At 41.6% G+C, this 19,464-nt stretch overlaps 1 protein-coding gene and 1 pseudogene across 7 annotated transcripts in view; both read left to right on the top strand.

Annotated features, from left to right (window-relative positions):
- SPTBN1 (spectrin beta, non-erythrocytic 1) overlaps positions 1 to 19,464 on the top strand; it is a 212,449-nt gene that overhangs the window by 69,164 nt on the left and 123,821 nt on the right. The window lies entirely within an intron of this gene.
- LOC134759644 (large ribosomal subunit protein uL23-like) lies at positions 1,683 to 19,324 on the top strand (annotated as a pseudogene).

Genomic DNA, 19,464 nt, shown 5'->3' with positions numbered 1-19,464 from the left:
ACCAAGTATCAAAACAGTTTATTCAAGGTCCTGCGTCTGTACTTTGAGATTTCAAATGAAATTTCAGATGAAATTTATTCCAAATGATTTTTTTCTAATATCTTTAATTGTGATAAGTAAATCAAAGTCATGACTTGAGAAGTTAAGTTTACTGTTAATTCTAACTATATAACTCATGTTTTTGTTGCCTTTATAGTGGAATCTGATTATGAAGCATGCATCATTTAGAGTCGTCTTGATTGTGGACAAAGGAAACCTAACCCAGAGTGGTTTAAGTGACAAAGAGGATTTATTGGTCACACAGTAGGCAAATTCAGTCTTCAAGCAAGACTTACTCCTGGACTTAAATGGTGTGACCAGGATCTAGTTTCTTTCTCTCTACTCTGGCTTTATTTTCTAGGGCAAGCTCTGTTCACAAGCAGGCTCCATCCTGTAGTCCCAAGATGGCTGCCCCAGGTCCCAGGCCCCCTTGGACTATGGACATCCAGCAGAAAAGAGGATGCTTTTCTGCTTACCATGGCCCGGATATATCAGTCTCACTGGCGTGATTGATCATGACTTGGATCATGTGCTTCTCCCGCTGGAGGTGGAGAATCTCATGTGCTGTTAACTTCTAAACAGGATGCACCCCTTAGAGTGAAAGTTTGGTCAGTCTCAACCAAACAAGTTGGCTAGAAAAATTGGAATATAACAGAAAAGAGGAAAAGGAGAGTGGATGTTGGAGGTACAGCTAACAATGTGCTACAGAAAAACTGTTCAGCTGCTTTAGGATAATTTGTCTCTTGAGTGGTGTTGATTTAAAGATCTTTCTTGAGCTGGCCTGAATGAATGATTAATCAGTCCCTCTAGAATTGGGGCTTCATTATCATTCATTAACATGGAACTCTATGGAAATCATGACACTGGCTCATGCTAGTAAAGTGATTTATATTTTAATCTCTCACCTCTTTTTCTTGAATTTTCATTTGAGTCTTTAGGCCAGTATGCTAGTGATGGCCAGTTACCTTTGATCATGAGTGTTTTACTTTCTGATTCCAGGCTATGTATTATCTCCTTTCTAAAGGATCATTTTGTTTGCAAACTACAGAACAGTTCCTTGTTCTTTGCATGTGGTCTTTCCTACAGTTTGAGAGGAGAGCCTCCAGCTGTTCTTAGTATCCATCATTTGTCTTAACCTTTCTAGGATGTTTATCTAGAAAGTTATTGAGTTTATCCCTCAATAACTGTAGTCATAATAATAGCAAGCACTCAATATGGTACTTATACTGTGTGCCAGGCACTGTGGGTAATGCCTGCATATATTAACAGTTAATCCCATAACAATCATATGAGAGAGATTATTACTGTCTACATTGTATAGATGACAAAACAGGTTCCAGAGAGATGAAGAAGCTTGCCCAAGGTCATACTGCTGCTAAGTGGCTGAAGGCATACTAACTCTGCAGTGTATACTCTTTCAATATTCAGTAAAGTAAAAAAAAAAAAAAGATGTAAAGCTCATTGGCAGAGAGCATTGCTAGTGAGGTAATTCAAACATGTTAAAAAGATCTTTAGAATTCTCAGGAATGCAAACTGTGGTCTGGAAGAAACCATGAGGAACCATGGCTAGTTATTGAAAAGGAAAGATGCTGCTTCCAGGTTAAATGATATTGGGTGGGGGGGTGGGAATTGCATTCAGTGAATTTACAAGATACCAGGAAACCCATCTGTTGGAGGAAGGTAATGAAGGAAATTATCTTATTCTACTTATTCTTTTACTTCCTTATTCTGTGGGACAGAAAAATCTCTTGAGTCCTCTAAAAAACTATATGCTGATAGCAGGAGTTACAGAACAATCCAATAGTGTCTGGAATAGAATAATGGTTTGAAAAGTAGAGGGCTTGTTAAAGCACGGGATGCTGGGCCCACCCCCAAAGTTTCTGATTCAGTAGGCCTTGAGTGGGGATGATAATTTACGTATCCAACAGGCCAGATGATGCCCTGGCTTGGTGATCACATTTTGTGACTGATGCAGAGTACTCATGGTCATCCGGTCCCCTTCCTTCAGTGTTTAAGACCACTTCATCTGGACCAAGCTAAAGTCTAGGAAGAAATAAAGTTTCAAACCCAACAGAGTTACCTCAAAGATACACTTGAGACCCTTTTCAGAAGATGGCACCGAAAGTGAAGAAGGAAACTCCTGGCCCGCCTAAAGCCAAAGCCAAAGCGAAGGCTTTAAAGGCCTAGAAGGCAGTGTTGAAAGGTGTCCACAGCCACAAAAAAAAGAAGATCCACATGTGACCCACCTTCCAGCGGCCCAAGACACTGAGACACTGGAGGCAGCCCAGATATCCTCGGAAGACCACCCCCAGGAGAAACAAGCTTAACCACTATGCTATTATCAAGTTTCTACTGACCACTGAGTTTGCCATGAAGAAGATAGAAGACAACAACACACTTGTGTTCATTGTGGATGTTAAAGCCAACAAGCACCAGATCAAACAGGCTGTGAAGAAGCTCTGTGACATTGATGTGGCCAAGGTCAACACCCTGATTCGGCCTGATGGAGAGAAGAAGGCATATGTTCCACTGGCTCCTGATTATGATGCTTTGGATGTTGCCAACAAAATTGGGATCATCCAAACTGAGTCCAGCTGGCTAATTCTAAATATACATACCTCTTTTCACCAAAAAAAAAAAAAAAAAAAAAAAGATCTGCTTGATGTGGAAGTGGTGTGGAAGGCTAACCACTTGACTTTGAGGAAAGGGAGATATCTTCCTGTCCCTTATAGGGGAGTGATACAGTGATACGCCCAGCAGGAGGGAGTGCTGTTTTGGGGTTTCTGCTGAACATGCATGTTCTAAAGCAAGACATTTTGCTTAGAGCCATAAAAATGTACATATCACATTTCCTGTGTCCCTCTAGGGCTTTCGGTAGATAACAATCTAATCTAGGCTTCAGTCTGAATTCTGAGGCAGATCTACAAAAGATGCAGGAATTCATCTTTTAATGGTGCAGTTCATCTTGTACTGATAGTGGAACCACCACCTGTGCCCTTTACTAAGCTGCTTTCAAGGTTTATGTATCTAAAGAAATAGGGTGAGGTAAACTACTTGTTACTAATTCTCACCCAGTTGACAAATACTTCCTATTATTAGGTTGTTATCTGTGAATTGTAAAAAACTTTTTTTTTTTTCTGAGATGGAGTCTGGCTCTGTCGCCTAGGCTGGAGTGCAGTGGCGCAATCTCGGCTCACTGCAAGCTCTGCCTCCCGGGTTCACACCATTCTCCTGCCTCAGCCTCCCAAGTAGCTGGGACTACAGGTGCCTGCCACCACCTCAGCTAATTTTTTGTATTTTTAGTAGAGACGGGGTTTCACCGTGTTGTCCAGGATGGTCTTGATCTCCTGACCTCATGATCCACCTGCCTCGGCCTCCCAAAGTGCTGAGATTACAGGCATGAGCCACTGTGCCCGGCCTAAAAAACATTTTAAAAATAACTTTTACTTTACGTGTCTTCATCTTATTCACCCTCAGGAATTGCTTTTAATTCAATGCAGTATAATAAGAAATATATTTGGTCTTTGTTCTGGGTTCCTGGCATAGAGCTCCTAAAACCAATGGAGTCTGCTGAGTGATGGGAGTGTCTTTTGTTATCCATAAGGTGTCCCTTTTCTGACACCTGAGTTTGTGCTAATTCCATGACTTTGGGTGGGGATAGTCTCCCATCCTTAGCTAGCCTCAGGATGATGCTGTGCACCCAAGACTGAGCGATTGGAGAATTGGAACCTTCAGCATCATCCACTCATCTGTGGGGAGGTTGTGTGGGTAAGGTGGGGTGCCCTGAGAGGACATGGAAGCCCCACCTCACCCCAGTACCTTGCCCTGTGCACTTTTCCATTTGGCCGTTCCTGAGTTGTAACCTTTATAATAAATTGGTAAACATAAAGGGGAAAGTGTTTTCCTGAGTTCTGTGAGTTGTTCTAGCATATTGTTGAACCTGAGGGGGTTCTTGGGAACCCCTGAATTTATAGCCTGCAGCCTGGGACTTGGAACTGGCATCTGATATGGGGGCAGTCTTGTGGGACCAAGCCCTTTAGCCTATGGGATTTAACAATAATGTCAGGTAGAGGTGTCAGAATTGAATTGAATTGTAGCATACCCAGTTGGTACTGGGGAATCAGACTACTAAGATATTTCACAGGGGAGGTAGCATCTCTGGTATAGTATGCAGCATTGTCAGCTGGTTTTCTTGTTTGTTTAGAGATGGGGTCTTTCTGTGTTGCTCAGGCTAGAGTACAGTGGTAGAATCATAGCTCACTACATCCTTGAATTTCTGATCTCCAGTGATCCTCCTGCCTCAGCCTCTCGAGTAGCTGGGACTATAAGTGTGTGCCACAAAGCCTGGCTATATCAGTTTTTTTTGTTTTTGTTTTTTAATGTAGAAATCAGGCCTGTGATCACTTGTCGAGTACCAGCTTATCATTACAAAAATGAGTCGGCCTGCAATCAGTCATTTCCACTGCCTAGTTCTTTCGTTTTCCTTAAACTCTGCTGCTTGAAAGTCAGTCTGATTCATATCTTAGTCACTCATCGCCACCCCCAGCTCCTTAGTAGCCAGAAACATCAGCCTGATGATCAGGAGGAAATACAGAGAACTTGACCCGGAGCACCTGGCAGGATTGAAAGCAACAGCTTTTCCTCTAAGTAGAGAAAAGCTTCATCTGAAAGCTTCCCCCTCATGCAAGTTGAGTGATAAGAAACCTCAACTCTTCAGCTTGTAAAAATTTAAGACTTAGATGTGTTTTAAGAAAATAATTAGAATTGCTGGGCGCAGTGGCTCACGTTTGTAATCTCAACACTTTGGGAGGCCGAGGCTGGTGGATCATGAGGTCAGGCATTCAAAACCAGCCTGGCCAACGTAGTGGCCATCTCTGCTAAAAATACAAAAAATTAGCCGGGCGTGGTGGCGGGCGCCTATAACCCCAGCTAGTTGGGAGGCTGAGACAGGAGAAACGGTTGAACCTGGGAGGCGGAGGTTGCAGTGAGCCGAGATCGCACCACTGCACTCCAGCCCAGGCGACAGTACGAGACTCCGTCTCAAAAATAATAATAATAATAATTAGAATTAACATTGACTATTGTCATATACTCCAAAATTTTATGTTTATATCCAAAAATATTTATAGATACCCAAAATATATTAACATGCAATCCTCATGAAAAGTTATTAATGAGACGCTTTACATTTTTTATACTACGTCTTTGAAATATACTTCTTTTGTATATGTAACAGACTGGCAAGATATATACTTATTCCTAAAGTGGAATGTGGAGTGAAAACATGGTAGATGGTACTTCCCCACTTCTGAGGTGTTACTGTTTACAGTTTGGAAGGAAGCTGAGGAGAGCATTGGTCAATCCTGTTAACTAGCACAGTGAAGTGGTTTTTATGTTTTCTGTAAATGATTGCCTGCATCCCGTGATTGCAGGCCCACTTTCCTGACCTCTGACCAGTTGCCTTGGTATCATGGAACATGTGGTGATTCAAACTAAGCTGGACTTTTTGGAAACCAGCATTTTATTTGAAGTAAAAAGAATACAGTTACACAATTTTTTAAAGACTACGTCTTCCCCTAATTTGTGTTGATTGTACTGTGAGACAAGAAAAGTGCATTTCTGCTTGAGGTGCAGAAACAAAACTAGCACAGATTTCTTTCCTTCTTAACTATCTCTCGGATAGAAGATTCATTCTTAACATAGACCTTATCATTATAGGATTTTTTTTTTCTTTTCTTGTTGAAACTTTTACTTTTTCACTTAAAGGAAGCATTTGACAGTCGCTTCTTTTTAGCATATCTGAATTGCCAGCCCAGGGCCATTATTAAGTCAAATAAGGGTTACCTGACAGTCAATCTGATAACCAAGACGGCTGCTAAGTGACTAACAGGGAGCCTCTGCAGTGTGTATCCGCTGGACAAAGGGATGATTCACATACCAGGCGGGATGGAGCGAGATGGCGCAAGATTTCATCACAGTGCTCAGGATGGCATGCAATTTAAAACGTATGAATTGCCTATTTCTGCAGTTTTTCATTTCATATTTCCAGACCATGGTTGACTGAAGGTAACTGAACCATGGAAAGTGAAATCCAGGCTAAAGGGGACTAGTGTGTGTGTGTGTGTGTGTAAACCATTTGACTTCTAGTGAACGAACAGAGCCAACCTCTTGCTGAATATGTAAAGAAATCTATAAAACATGGCCTAGAATGATCTAATTAGGAGGAGGAAACCTATTTACATGAGACTATGTATGTATACAAGTGCCGGGAAGTTAGTATAGGCAATGATTGCTGCTGTAGTAAGATGGAGTTTCGCTCTTGTCGACCAGGCTGTAGTGCGATGGCGCGATCTTGGCTCACTGCAACTTCCGCCTCCTGGGTCCAAATGATTCTCCTGCCTCAGCCTCCCGAGTAGCCGGGACTACAGGCGCCCGCCACCACACCTGGCTAATTTTTGTAATTTTAGTAAAGACGGGGTTTCACCATGTTGGCCAGGCTGGTCTCAAACTCCTGACCCCCTAGGCCTCCCAAAGTGCTGGGATTACAGGTGTGAGCCTCCACGCCCGGCCTGCTATAGTAATTTAGAGGGAAAGGATCTCTCTCTCTCTCTCTCTCTCACACACACACACACACACACACACACACACACACACCCGTCATTTTAAGGGGTAGGGTCTAGTAACCTAAAGAGCACTGGAACTTGGAGAGAGGAGTCTGGGACCTGAGCCTTGTCGTGGCTGCTTCATTTTCCACTGCAGCAAAATTGAAGAGGCTAGGCTGCAGGGTCTCTGAGGACACCTTTCCTTTAAACAGAAAGTCTGCTTTGGGCTGCTCAAGATAGTATATGCCATCTCACGCCTGGACTCATTGTCTAAATCATGTTAGGGCTCTTCTTTTTCACACACCTAACATTCTGTTCAGAGGTGACACTTTCCTGCCCCAAGGGATAGAGAACAGCTTCTTGCATGGTGGAATGGGCTTTTACAGAGAGGATTAACAGGGATTTAATAGCTACCCATTATTTTTCTCATCTACTCTTCAGGCTGTATCCCTAAATTATGCATTATTTGGGACTGTTTGTGAAAGAGGTGTGGTCCCTAGCACACAGTAACTATACTACCATTGTTTGTGAAATCTGAATCTGAAAGAGCATTTTATATCCAAGTTGTTCATGCAAGCTATTGAGAGAAAGTCTGTTGAGGACTTTGCACATAGTCCTAGATTATACCCTCAATTTATTTTCCACATATAAATGGCTTCCATAGTTTTCTCACCATAGGGGTGGAAGAGTCTTTGCTTTACTTTTTTAGGTGTAGTTTTCCTCTGGTTCCTTCTCCCTCCTCTGTCTCTTCACCACTATAGACCCAGTTTCTCCCCTGCTTCTGAAATCAGCTTGGATTCCTGCTCCTGTTGTACCTCAGACTCTCTTCTCACCTCAGCAATGGCTGAAATCTCACAGTCGCTGAGGTGAGTGATCCAGGCATGAGAGAACACGCAGATGGAAGCCTCGTGCTCCCAGAGTTTCTGACTATTCACCATGTACTCATCCCCCTTCCTGGCCCAGCCCCTATTCCTGCCCCTCACTCTTTGAGAGCCCAGGTTCTCCTTCCTCAGTCACCTCAGAGAACCTCTCTTGATCCTCATTCCCCTTTTTGTCTCCTGTTCCACCCCTAGCCTTTGTCTGAACTCCTCATTCTCTTGCACTCCACCAGAATTCTTTCCCTAAGTCAGTCACTTACTTTTGAGGCGCTCCGTTCTTCTGTGAAAAATCTCATAGAACTGAGAGTTGATTTATGACTGAATTTAAGGAATACAATTGCTCTTTATCTGGGGACTGCGTGTGTAAGCAAAAGGGGAAAAATGTATGTGACCTTTCTGCCTTCTTGTCCTTTTCCTGGCTCTGTCTGCATACATGTTCTCTTTCACACACACATATCAGCTTTATTGCAGTACAATGTACATAACATAACATATACCCCCTTTGAAGTACACCATTCAGCAGTTTTTAAAATATACTCAGAGTTATGTGACAATTACCACTAATTCCAGAGTATTTTTATTACTTCCCAAAGAAATCCCATGTACATTAGCAGTTACTTCCCATTTTCCTTTCCCCCAGCCCCAGGCAACTACTAGTCTACATTCAGACCCTATGGATTTGCCTGTTCTGGACATTTCCTAAAAATTGAGTCATGTAATCTGTGGCGTTTTTGTGTCTAACTTCTTTCACTTAACAAAACATTTTCAAGTTTCATCCATGCTGTAGCATGTATTGGTACCTTATTTCTGTGTCTGTTCTCTTAGATAAGTAATAGTGGTAGATGAGAGAGAAAGAGCGGAAAATACTCTGTAAAAGCTACCAGTACCATAGCGCTGTGATTTTTATTTGGTGGTTGCCTGGAAACAGATGGCAGATCTGTTGTAGGCATCAGAAACTACTGTAGGCCAGACGCAGTGGCTCACACCTGTAATCCCAGCCGAGGCAAGTGGATCACCTGAGATCAGGAGTTCAAGACCTGCCTGGCCAACATGGTAAAAACCCATCTCTACTAAAAATACAAAATTAGCCGGATGAGGTGGTGCACACCTGTTACATGTGAGTAACCACCTACTCAGGAGGCTGAGACAGGAGAATCACTTGAACCCGGAAGGCGGAAGTTGCAGTGAACCGAGATTGCGCCATTGCACTCCAGCCTGGCTGGGTGACAAGAGCAAGACTCAGTCTCAAAAATAGAGTAAGTACTGTAGACTTAGGAAGTTTTTCATTTCCCCAAATGTGGTCATCATAAAGGCCTATTGGTGGGTGTTTGGTGTCTCAGATGGTTCTATTTGTTGCCGTTATTAAATTCACTTACACAGTTAACCCCTTTGCCAGTTTTCTACCAAAGTGGACCTGTGAGAAAGTACTATCATAGGATGATAAAAGGTAGAAATTTAATTTATATATAAGGCACTTGTAAAGTTCTGTGTACTTTAAAAATAAAACATGTCCCATGATAAAAGCAAACTCAAAATGACACAAAGTATATTTTTAAATTTAACAATGCAACGCAGCTCTCTAGAATTTTATTTAATCTCCATCTTCAGTGATACCATTCAATTTAATTTTCTAATTAGGAGAGAAAATTGGTGCTAGGTAGATGTTAAATAGTTTCTTAAGTTGCATTTGATTTTTGATACCAAGTCAATTAAAGAAGATAGTTTTGATTATTAAGCCGTAAATTCACCAGTAGTTTGACATGATCATATTCAATAGTAGTCCACTGGAGAGGGGTCCAGGTAACAGCAGAGCTAAATATTTGGTCTGTGTCTAATGATTGACTTCTCTGAAAAAAATCATGCTTAGAAAATTATTTTTGGTTAGGTCCTTCTGGTTGTAAGGAATACAGATTCACTTGAGTTCTCTGAACAACAAAGATGTGTGTGGTGGATATGGGGTAAAAGAAGGAGAGTCCGGAAGCTGTGGCTCATGCCTATTATCCCAGCACTTTGGGAGGCTGAGGTGGGAGGATTGTTTCAGTCCAGGACTTCAAGACCAGCCTGGCCAACATAGTGAGACCTTATGTCTCTGAAAAGTAAAAAAAATTAGCTGAACGCAGTGGCGCACACCTGTAGTCCCAGCTACTTGTGAGGCTGAGGTGAGAGGATTGCTTCAGCCCAGGAGGCTGAGGCTACAGTGAGCCGTGATTGTGCCACTGCACTTCAGACTGGGTGACAGAACAAGACCCTGTCTTTAAAAAATAAATACATACATACAAGAGAGTTATTACAAAGTTTCATGCAAATGAGCCCTGAAAAATCTATGTGACAGTGGCTGCTGTGGACCTGGAGGCATTACTTATATTTCCAATGGGCCATGCGCCTCATTCATTGGAACCCTCTACTTAGTATCTGCTCCTCCTTGACTCAGCTCACATGTGGCTTTGGCATACTGTCATTCCAACCCCAGCTCTTGCCTATCCTTTGTCTTTTGTCCTCATTGCTAAATGACTGAATATCCTTGTTTCCTGTAGTTCAAATGTCTGTAAGGTTGGGTACAGAGATGGGGTTTTGATTGACCCGGAAGATCCTTTTATACCAGATCATGGCCAACCGGATACTTAGAATGGATACCTTCAGAAGAGGTGTCCCCAGACATTGGTGAGGAGCTGGAAGCCATATGTACAGAACACATCAGCTCTATCCATCCATAGCTTAGAGGCATCTGACTGGCAGTTGGAGGATACTGTTCGCATGCCTAATGCAGAAGAATTGTGGCGGGGTGGAGAAAGGCATTTTATATTAGGACTTTTGGGGAAAGAGACTGGAGTATCTTGGATGATCAAGGGAAGGGCTAAATAGCCAATCTGAAGAAAGGGTGAAGGGCCCCTAGGACAACAGAAATTAAGGCTTTTCATCTCTCCATCTCTTGTTGTTAGTGACCTTGTGTAAGTGGGCTTCTGTCTCTGCCCCTTGTAGGTAGTCTTCTAGATGACAGGAAACATGGCTGCCATCTGCTCCTGGGCTTCACTCTCTACCACCTTCCATTTTTTCTGGTTCCAGTTGGAAATACTAGGGGTGTTTGGGAGAAAGGCTGTACTTTACCAGGCTTTACTCAGATGTCTAGAGCAGTGAACTGGAGTATGGAGTGTGGAGGGACATAAGAGCATGGCAGCTCTCCCTGGAACCACATGGAGCTGTTTCCCCCAAAGGGGAAAGGTTGCTGGGAAGATGACAATAAGTAACAATGAATGTTTACAACACATTTTCAGATAGACTGATGTTCTTGATTCAGAGATAAAGACATTTTATAAAATGCAAGGTGATGTTTACCATTGGTTGGTTACTTAAAAAAAAAGGAGCCCAATAATGGACAGTTTCATTTAAGATTTTTGAATAAATAAAATTAACAAAGAGAAACAAACATTAGCGTCTCAGTCTTAGGATATGCCTTTAACGTGGTGTTTCATTTGCATTGAAGTTATTGTCTTGTGAATATGTGTGGTTGATAAGTTGGAAACAGTCTATCCCAAGCTTGCATCTTTAGATTCTCAAGAACCAAGCATCACTCTTAGAGCATGACAGGTGCTTAGTACTAGAGTGCCATTCTAGATTCTTTAGCAGTACAGTGACATAAGTACTCTATTAACACGTTCCTTACTCACATGTAACCTCTTTTGGGGAAATAGACAATGTGTATAAAACAAGCAATGAATTAATATGAAAGTGTTGTGATACTTCCTGAAAACCTGAATCTTCGCCTTTTCATCCTCTGGTTGAGAAATACATCTGTTTTCTACAATTCTTATTTCTTCTGTATTTTTATTAGTTAATCTTCAAGGGAATTTGCAGAGCTCTGAATTTTGACCTTTTTGCTGCAAGCCTGTGCATTTTCAGAACTCTCAGATAGTGACATCATTGACTGATGGGTACCTGTTATTGGGTGAGGCTGATAAGATTTTTGCCATTCAGGTTTAAATTTCTGCAGACACCTTAGACTTTTTGAACATGTATGTGAAGTCGCCTTATTAGTCACAAGATTGTGTCTTTAGGCATCCTAAGAAACAGATGGACTGAAGTCGGAGATGCTGGGCCATTTGCAGGGTCTCAGCCCTTCCCTGTGTTACATGTTTACCTATTGGTTCACTCTAAGTTTGCAGGAAACCCAAGCTCTCCCCACTGCCTCCACTCTGAGCTCCAGCCCTGGCCGGGAGCCCTCTTGCCTGTATGGTTCACAGTAACCTTTCCTCTTCAAGAAACTTCCTTGGCCCTTGCTATTCTGTACCCCATGTTCTCTGTGTCTTATTAGTGTCGTGTGTACTCAGGTGGGTGTATCCATAGTCTCCCTCCAGCTGATGACTAAATTCCTTGAAGACAGTGACAATGGTACCATTTGTTTCCACATTCCCTGCAGCACCTCACCTAAGTCTGAATGCACCTCTGCTTTTTATTGAGTGCTTGTCAGACTGAAGAACTCATTCATGGTCAGAGCTATTAATTATCACTTTCATCTGGGGAAAATTTCCTCCTAATTTTTGTGACACCTATTAAAGAGTTCTTTGTGTTTAATAATTTTACATTAAAATGCATTATAAAATAATGTATTACATTGTACATTACAATGCATGCATTGCAAAAAAAAGTTCAAACACTACAGAAGTGGACAATAAATGTTTCTCTTTCCCCAAAGCCTTTCCCATCTTTCTCCCTAAAGATAATTCCTTTTAAAAGTTTGATGTGTATCTTTTGAGATATTTTCTGGGTACTTTTTTTTTGAGACAGGGTCTTGCTCTGTCACCCAGACTGGAGTGCAGTGGTGCGATTTTGGCTCATTGCAACCTCCACCTTCCGTACTCAAGTCATCCTCCCACCTCAGCCTCACAAGTAGCTGGGACTACAGGCACACACCACCATGCCCAGCTAATTTTTATATATGTTTGGTGGAGACGAATTTTGGCCATGTTGTCCAGGCTGGTCTTGAACTCCTGGGCTCAAGAAATCAGCCCACCTCAGCTTTCCAGAGTGCTGGGATGATAGGTGTGAGCCACTGTGCGTGGACTCTGTGTACATTATTGAAAACATTATTATGAGCTGAATGTTTGTGCCCTCCCACTCAAATTCATATGGTGAAATCTTAACCCACAACATGAGGGTGTTAGGAGGTGGGGTCTTTGGCGGGTAATTAGGTCATGAAAGTGGATCCCTCATGAATGGGATTCGTGTCCATATAAAGTAGACATGGGAAATGATCTTTCTCTCTACCATGTGAGAATCTGAGAGGATGGCTGTCTGTAAACCAGGAAGAGGTCCTTCACCAAGAACCCAACCATGCTGGCACCCTGACTTCCAGCCTCCAGAACTGTGAGAGAGAAATGGTTGTTTAATCTCCCAGTCTGTGGTATTCTGTTTTAGCAGTCTGAACTAAGACAAATTTTTCTTTTCTAGTAATAAACAGAAGTAAGACCAGCTGATTGATGGAATCCTGGAGTTTAATCTTTCTCCTACCAGAATATTTGTCTTAGATTTTCATTCTGGCAGTGTCTGTATGATGTTAACGTGCTGCAATGTTAACTTGGTAGAGATGGTTTGGGAAATTTAAGGCATTGTTTGCTAGCTTAGTAGAAGCCATTACACAATGACTCAGACGTCCTTTACTGTGGGTTTGGCCCCTGCCTCCTTTTGTGCTCCAGGTATCTCACCCTAGGGTTTTTACCCTTTTTGGTTAAAAGAACTAAAGCTAAAGATTTCTTTAGTTTTCTCTTCCTTCCTTAGGTCACTGGAATGTTTCTGGAGCTCTTCCACCTTTGCCTCTTTACCTTCCATGTTCCTTGGATATCAGGGGCGCTCAGTAGAGGGCATCTCTAAAGAAACTGTCTCCCCAAGGTTGGCCTGCAGTTTGCCTGTGTTTTTCTCTGTCATCATTAGCCTGGAGTAGATGTTAGCAGTTGAAGTTTGAGAATTTCATGGTTAGTTTTTCCAAATGTTGGCCACAGTTTTCCTGGAGAACTGTATTGTGACAAGGACATATAGAGTATTAGGTGACTATAGTGACCAAGCAAGATAGGGAATGGAATGTTAAAATTGTAGTAGTTTACATGTAGATTACCTCTATTTTGCTGCAACAGGCCAAAGGCCATTGATATGCCCCTCACTGTAGAGCACAAGTGGAGGAGAATGTTATCGTCGTTTTAACTGATGTGTAATTTAAGCCTTTTTTCCTGTGGTTAATAACAACAAAAACAATCTAGTAACTTCCTAAATCCACGGCACCAGCAGCATGTTATTTAGCCAGTGTGGCTCTCCGGTTAGCTTTTACCTTTTTCTCTAGCCAGGGACATGTATTTGACAGTTCCATGGATTGACAGTCCCATAGCTGTTTTATATGCTGATTTTGGAGAAGTAAGCCTACAGACCAAATCTATTAGCCCCATTATATGTCTCTACTATGAACATACACACTTTCATACCTAGGACTGCAGAGGATTAGTGTGTGCTTCCAGCGTTTGCCCTGGGCCCCTATACACACTGTCCATGGAATTATACTCATTGTCTCCAAGCATTTGAAGGAAGGCCAGTGTTAGTATGGATGCTTGTAAATAATGTAGAGGCATTCAAGACTACCTTGAGAAATACAGGATGGAGAAGAGGCGAGGCTGGAGGATGCACTTGATACTAATGCGAAACCTAAAACCCCTCACACTGAATTAACAGGTGTTCCCGTGCAGCTTTGTTTGTGCATTCATTTAATCAGTCGTAATCTTCAGGCATCCCCACATGTGGATTTTCTTTTTAACTCCCTCACATTCAGGGAGGCATTTTAATTGACACATGCAACACAATTATTGTCCAAACTGAATTTTATGATGGGGGATGATGTTTCTATGTTTTAAAAAACTCAATGGATGACTTCAGAGTACTCATGGAGATGTAACCTATAACTGACTTGTGATTTTGAAAGAAATAATTTTCAACCATTTCAGTAAGGAATATATTTTATATGGCAATATAGTACACATAAATGTATGTATATCTGAGAATATATACGTATGTATGTATATGTATACATGTGTAAATGTATGTTTATGGGTGTATTTGTGTGTATCCACACACATTTAAATTTCACAAAGTAATGTTTACGTGTACCACATGAGATGCTCTGATACTTTCTATTCTATTCCATTTTTTAAAATGCTAGCATTGATCTATTAATTCAATTGTATTACATGGTGTTGGAATATCCTGTGGTAGTTAGGTACATTTCAAAGTACACCTAAGTGATCTCTTTATTTTTAAGCTTTATTAGAATGAGTGCTTATTGATTTTGTTTCATTCATTTATTAGTGAATGAATGAGTAAAATATTTGAGTACTTACTATGTGCCAGGCACTGTGATCAGTGGTAGAAATACAGTTAGGTGATTAAGTGAAAACAAGTCTGTGGTCAGCGGAAAAGATTTTCAGTTTTCACAGAGGAGAGTTGTTGTCAGTAGATGAAAGGGATTTCAGACCAAGCAAGCAGTGCCATGAATGGCCTGAACATGCCTGGCTGTGTCGAGATGCCACGAGAAAAGCTGCAGAAGGAGCTCAAGGTAGGACTATAGGAGTGGACAAGGAGTGCCGTGGTGCCAAAGAGTTTAGCCTTTATCCTGTAGGCCAGTGGTTTCCAGAATCTAGCTCAGGAGAATTTTTATTTTCAAATAGAAAACGGTTTGTTAATCTCAATATGTAAGACTACCAACTTGGAGTTACGCTAGAAGCGGCAGAGGACCCTCCCCTAGATTTCCACCCCCGGGGGCTCGAGGCCCTTGTGACTGCCCCTGAGAACCACTGACATGGAATTTGTCTCAGAAGGATCCCTCTGGGGACACTGTGAAGGAAGGCACAGGGAGAAGGGAAATTGGAGGGAGGAACGCCATTTTAGGGGACTGTTGTGTTCTTCCAGGGAAGAAACAAGGCCCTGAAGCTGAGATTGTGGCTGAGGGCTTGAGAAAGCAGGGCCTTTTCAACTGTTGAATTAGACTTCCTAGGACATGCTCTCCAAGGGGATGGGAAAGGGAAGAGGAAGGAAGAGGAATTTGGTTTGGGTTCTATGAAGCCTCTGGATGTTGGATGCTTGGGATAGATGAGGGTCGTGAGGTATTTTGGTCACAAATCTGCAGGGTTTCCCCCCTCTATCGTGTGGCCTCTAGTTTTTAGGATTATGTTTTTCTTAGCTCATATTTGTCTGTATTCTGTCCAGCCTTTGGAAACTGTATGGGCCCTGAGGCTCTCTCAGTCTGCTTGTCTGAATACACTTTGGAGGTCCTCCCACAGCTGGAGCACCTGAATGTTCCTGGGTTTAGATTCAGCTATCCAGGACTGTCCATCTCGGGGCTGATGCTGAGGAAGGAAGGATGGCTTCAGAGGCCTGGTGTCCCACATGAGGTCCCTGCTCTGTCGCCTACTAGCTATGCGATGGTAGGCAAGTGACTCCTTTAGGATGAGGATAATATCCACCTTATGGGATTGTTGCAAGAACTTAAAATAATGTGGAAGATTCCTAGCTCGGTGTCTGCACACAGTGGGCATGCATGTGAAGTGTTAATTATAACATTTTATTATGGAAATAAATCTTCTGAAGGGCGGGCTCCTATTTCCTCCCTGCAAAGGGGCCTTCCATATTGAGAAATATTGCATTCGTGCAAGGGAAGATGAGGAGAAGCCAAGGAGGCGGCAGGAACTTTCAAAGGGCACGTGTTCTGATGGCCTGACGACACTGGGGACCTGTGGCTTTGTTTGCTGTGAAGTTTAGAGGGCATTTGTGACTCTCAGTCCTTCTCCTGGGAAGCAGGAAAAGCACTGAAAAACACTTTTTTTTTTAATTTAAAAAATTAATATGGTCTTTGCATTTGTATCTTCTCTCACTGTACTTTCCTGTTTCAGATTTGCACTCAATGCACATTAAAATGATCCTGCATAATCCTAAATATTTATTGAGAGAATGATTTAATGGAAAAATACAATAAAAATATTTTAAACTTTTGAGAAATTGGTCCCCCCTCCCACCCCCCAAAAAATGACTGAGGATGGAGGGAGAGACAGATGGGAGTGGGAGATGCATGTTCTTTGGAGGGAGAGAGACATGGTCAGTGTAGAACAATCCAAGTCAGACAGGCTGGCTCTTACCGGAAGAGGGTGTCCTTCGTGGGGGTTATTTAGCTTTAGTGCTCTGTTGCTCTTTGTTGAGACAGCTGTAGTTTGGTATAAGGGGATAATAAAGAAGAAATATTACTAAATTTCCAGGAGGATTATTTATAATACTTAAAATGTGTGTATCACTTTCATCTTGGAGAACATTATAGAACATTACTTTAATACTAATAGAAGTCTTTGGAAAGCATTATATCCCGTGTTACAGATTTCCGTCTGAGATTTTGTGAATCAGGTTGTTGTTTACCCCAGCTTGCTCTAGTGGTAATATAAATCAGAGGCTTCTGGGTTCCAGGCAGTAATTGAAAGCTTCTGATGCCTATCTTTGACCTGCCTTTTCCAACCTTCTTGGAAATTGCCTTCCTTCACATAAGTATTTGTAGGGCTCTGAATACTCTTTAATTAATGGGGGGAAGATCTTGTACCTCTCCCTACAATTACTCCATATTAGAAAATTATGAGTAAGACTTTGAGATACCTCAGGTATCTCATTTGTGACATCAGAGTGGTTATTGAACTTATTAAACCTTTCCCCGAAGAGCCAGACCTTGCCTAAACTTAACAAAAAGGTTTAGAGTTGAAAATCAGATACTTTTACAGGGTCATTTTTGTCTGTTTGTTTCTGACTGTCAAGCACAAGAGATACACATGACCAATTTAAAACAGGAGGCCTAAGTGACCTATTAAAAAATGTCAAACATTTATTTGTACTAAATACTACATCAAAAAGATATGGCAATATGAATAAGATACAGAGATATAAAATATATCCTAGATAGGATTTTTGGTAGGCTATACAAACAAACTTGAACAAAGTTTTAAAAAGGAGTAAACTTTTTTTTTTAATTTTTATTTTTTATTATACTTTAAGTTCTAGGGTACATATGTACAACATGCAGGTTTGTTACATAGGTATACATGTGCCATATTGGTTTGCTGCACCCACCAACTCATCATTTACATTAGATATTTCTCCTAATACTATCCATCCACCAGCCCCCGACTCCCCAGTAGGCCCCGGGGTGTGAGGTTCCCCGCCCTGTGTCCATGTGTTCTCATTGTTCAACTCCCACCTATGAGTGAGAACATGCGGTGTTTGGTTTTCTGTCCTTGTGATAGTTTGCTTAGAATGATGGTTTCCAGCTTCATCCATGTTCCTGCAAAGGACATGAACTCATCCTTTTTTATGGCTGCATAGTATTCCATGGTGTATATGTGCCGCATTTTCTTTATCCAGTCTATCATTAATGGGCATTTGGGTTGGTTCCAAGTCTTTGCTATTGTGAACAGTCACACAATAAACATACGTGTGCATGTGTCTTTATAGTAGAATGATTTATAATCCTTTGGGTATATACCCAGTATACCGTTGGTGGGAGTGTAAATTAGTTCAAGCATTGTGGAAGACAGTGTGGCAATTCCTCAAGGATCTAGAACTAGAAATACCATTTGACCCAGCAATCCCATTACTGGGTATATACAAAAAGGAGTAAACTTTTATTTAAGGAAGGATGAAGTTAAATAAGCAAAGGTACCCGGAGACCCCACTAAGTGATAGATACTAGCTGAATGCTTTATTTAACATGCCTACTATTCTATTGCTAACCTACCATTAGAAAAAGCTGGCAGATGGACATTAAAATCCAGCAAAACTATTTTTAGGTAACAAAGCTTTTTGATGGCATGTACAAAAATGGATTCAGATGGTGGTGAGTGGGGGGCATTGTCAGTACCGTTACGCAATCAGGAGCTCTGGGAGTCCACTGGGCTTCTCTAGCTCGACTTTAGAGAACTCCATCCAGCCTCTCTGTCTCAGTGTCCTTATCTGAAAAACAAGGGGGTGGGCTGGATGGATTCTGAGGGCCCTCAGACCTCTAAGATTATGTATATGCTCTTAGGGAGTTAGCATGCTAACGGGCTGTTGCTACCAAGGTAAGTTTTGGCATTTTTTTCCTGGTGGTTTCTGTGTACACAGTGAGACACAGAGTGTGTATTGGTACAGGGATGATAGCAACCTTTGTCCTTCTCCAGGAAATAATGCCCTGTGACTCTGACTCAAGACCTAGTCTCTTGTTAATTTTTGTTAATGTTTTATGCTTGATGAGTCAGAAATGCAGGCTCTTGGAGAGTGTTATTAACAAGAACTAGTGTAACTTTGATTATAATCACTACAAATTACAGACCTCTTTTCTGTGTAATGATTTTTGCCATTTGCCCTTCCGTGATCTCTAATAGGCCAACTACAAGGACAATTTTTTGATCAGTAAAAACCTTGGTCTGTTGCTTCATAAGCCCTTATTATGGCAAAATTATTCATAACAGCAAACTATGTATGTACCCACATTGACAGAATATCAGTGTTCTTTAGCTGGCTGGGCAAGTCTAAGTGTTTCAGGATAGTTGATGATGGGGGCATCACAAAACCTTCCAAGTAAGAAAAACTTATCTGATATATGTTAAAGTGATCTGTATACATGTAGGCATTCTCCTGTATATGTGCATACACACACTCCTAAGTTGTGTAAATGTGTACCTGCCTGCTTGAATATGATGCATTGCTACTATTTCTAAACTACCAATTTATTTCCCCTGTGTTTCGAGGACTCAGTCTCAACGATGCTGACTGAAAAATAGTTTTTGAACAATTTCATGAAGGTTGGGTTTGTCGAGATCATGAGGTCCGACTCTAGTGACAGCTCTGTGGGAAATGGATAAACTCTGATAAACTCTATCGCACTGCACACAAATGTGAGGCTG

This window comes from Pongo abelii, chromosome 12 (genome assembly GCF_028885655.2).
Source record: "Pongo abelii isolate AG06213 chromosome 12, NHGRI_mPonAbe1-v2.0_pri, whole genome shotgun sequence".
NCBI classification, from domain to species: domain Eukaryota; kingdom Metazoa; phylum Chordata; class Mammalia; order Primates; family Hominidae; genus Pongo; species Pongo abelii.
Note: the sequence above shows the minus strand (reverse complement) of the source record. Positions and strands in the feature narration are given on the sequence as shown.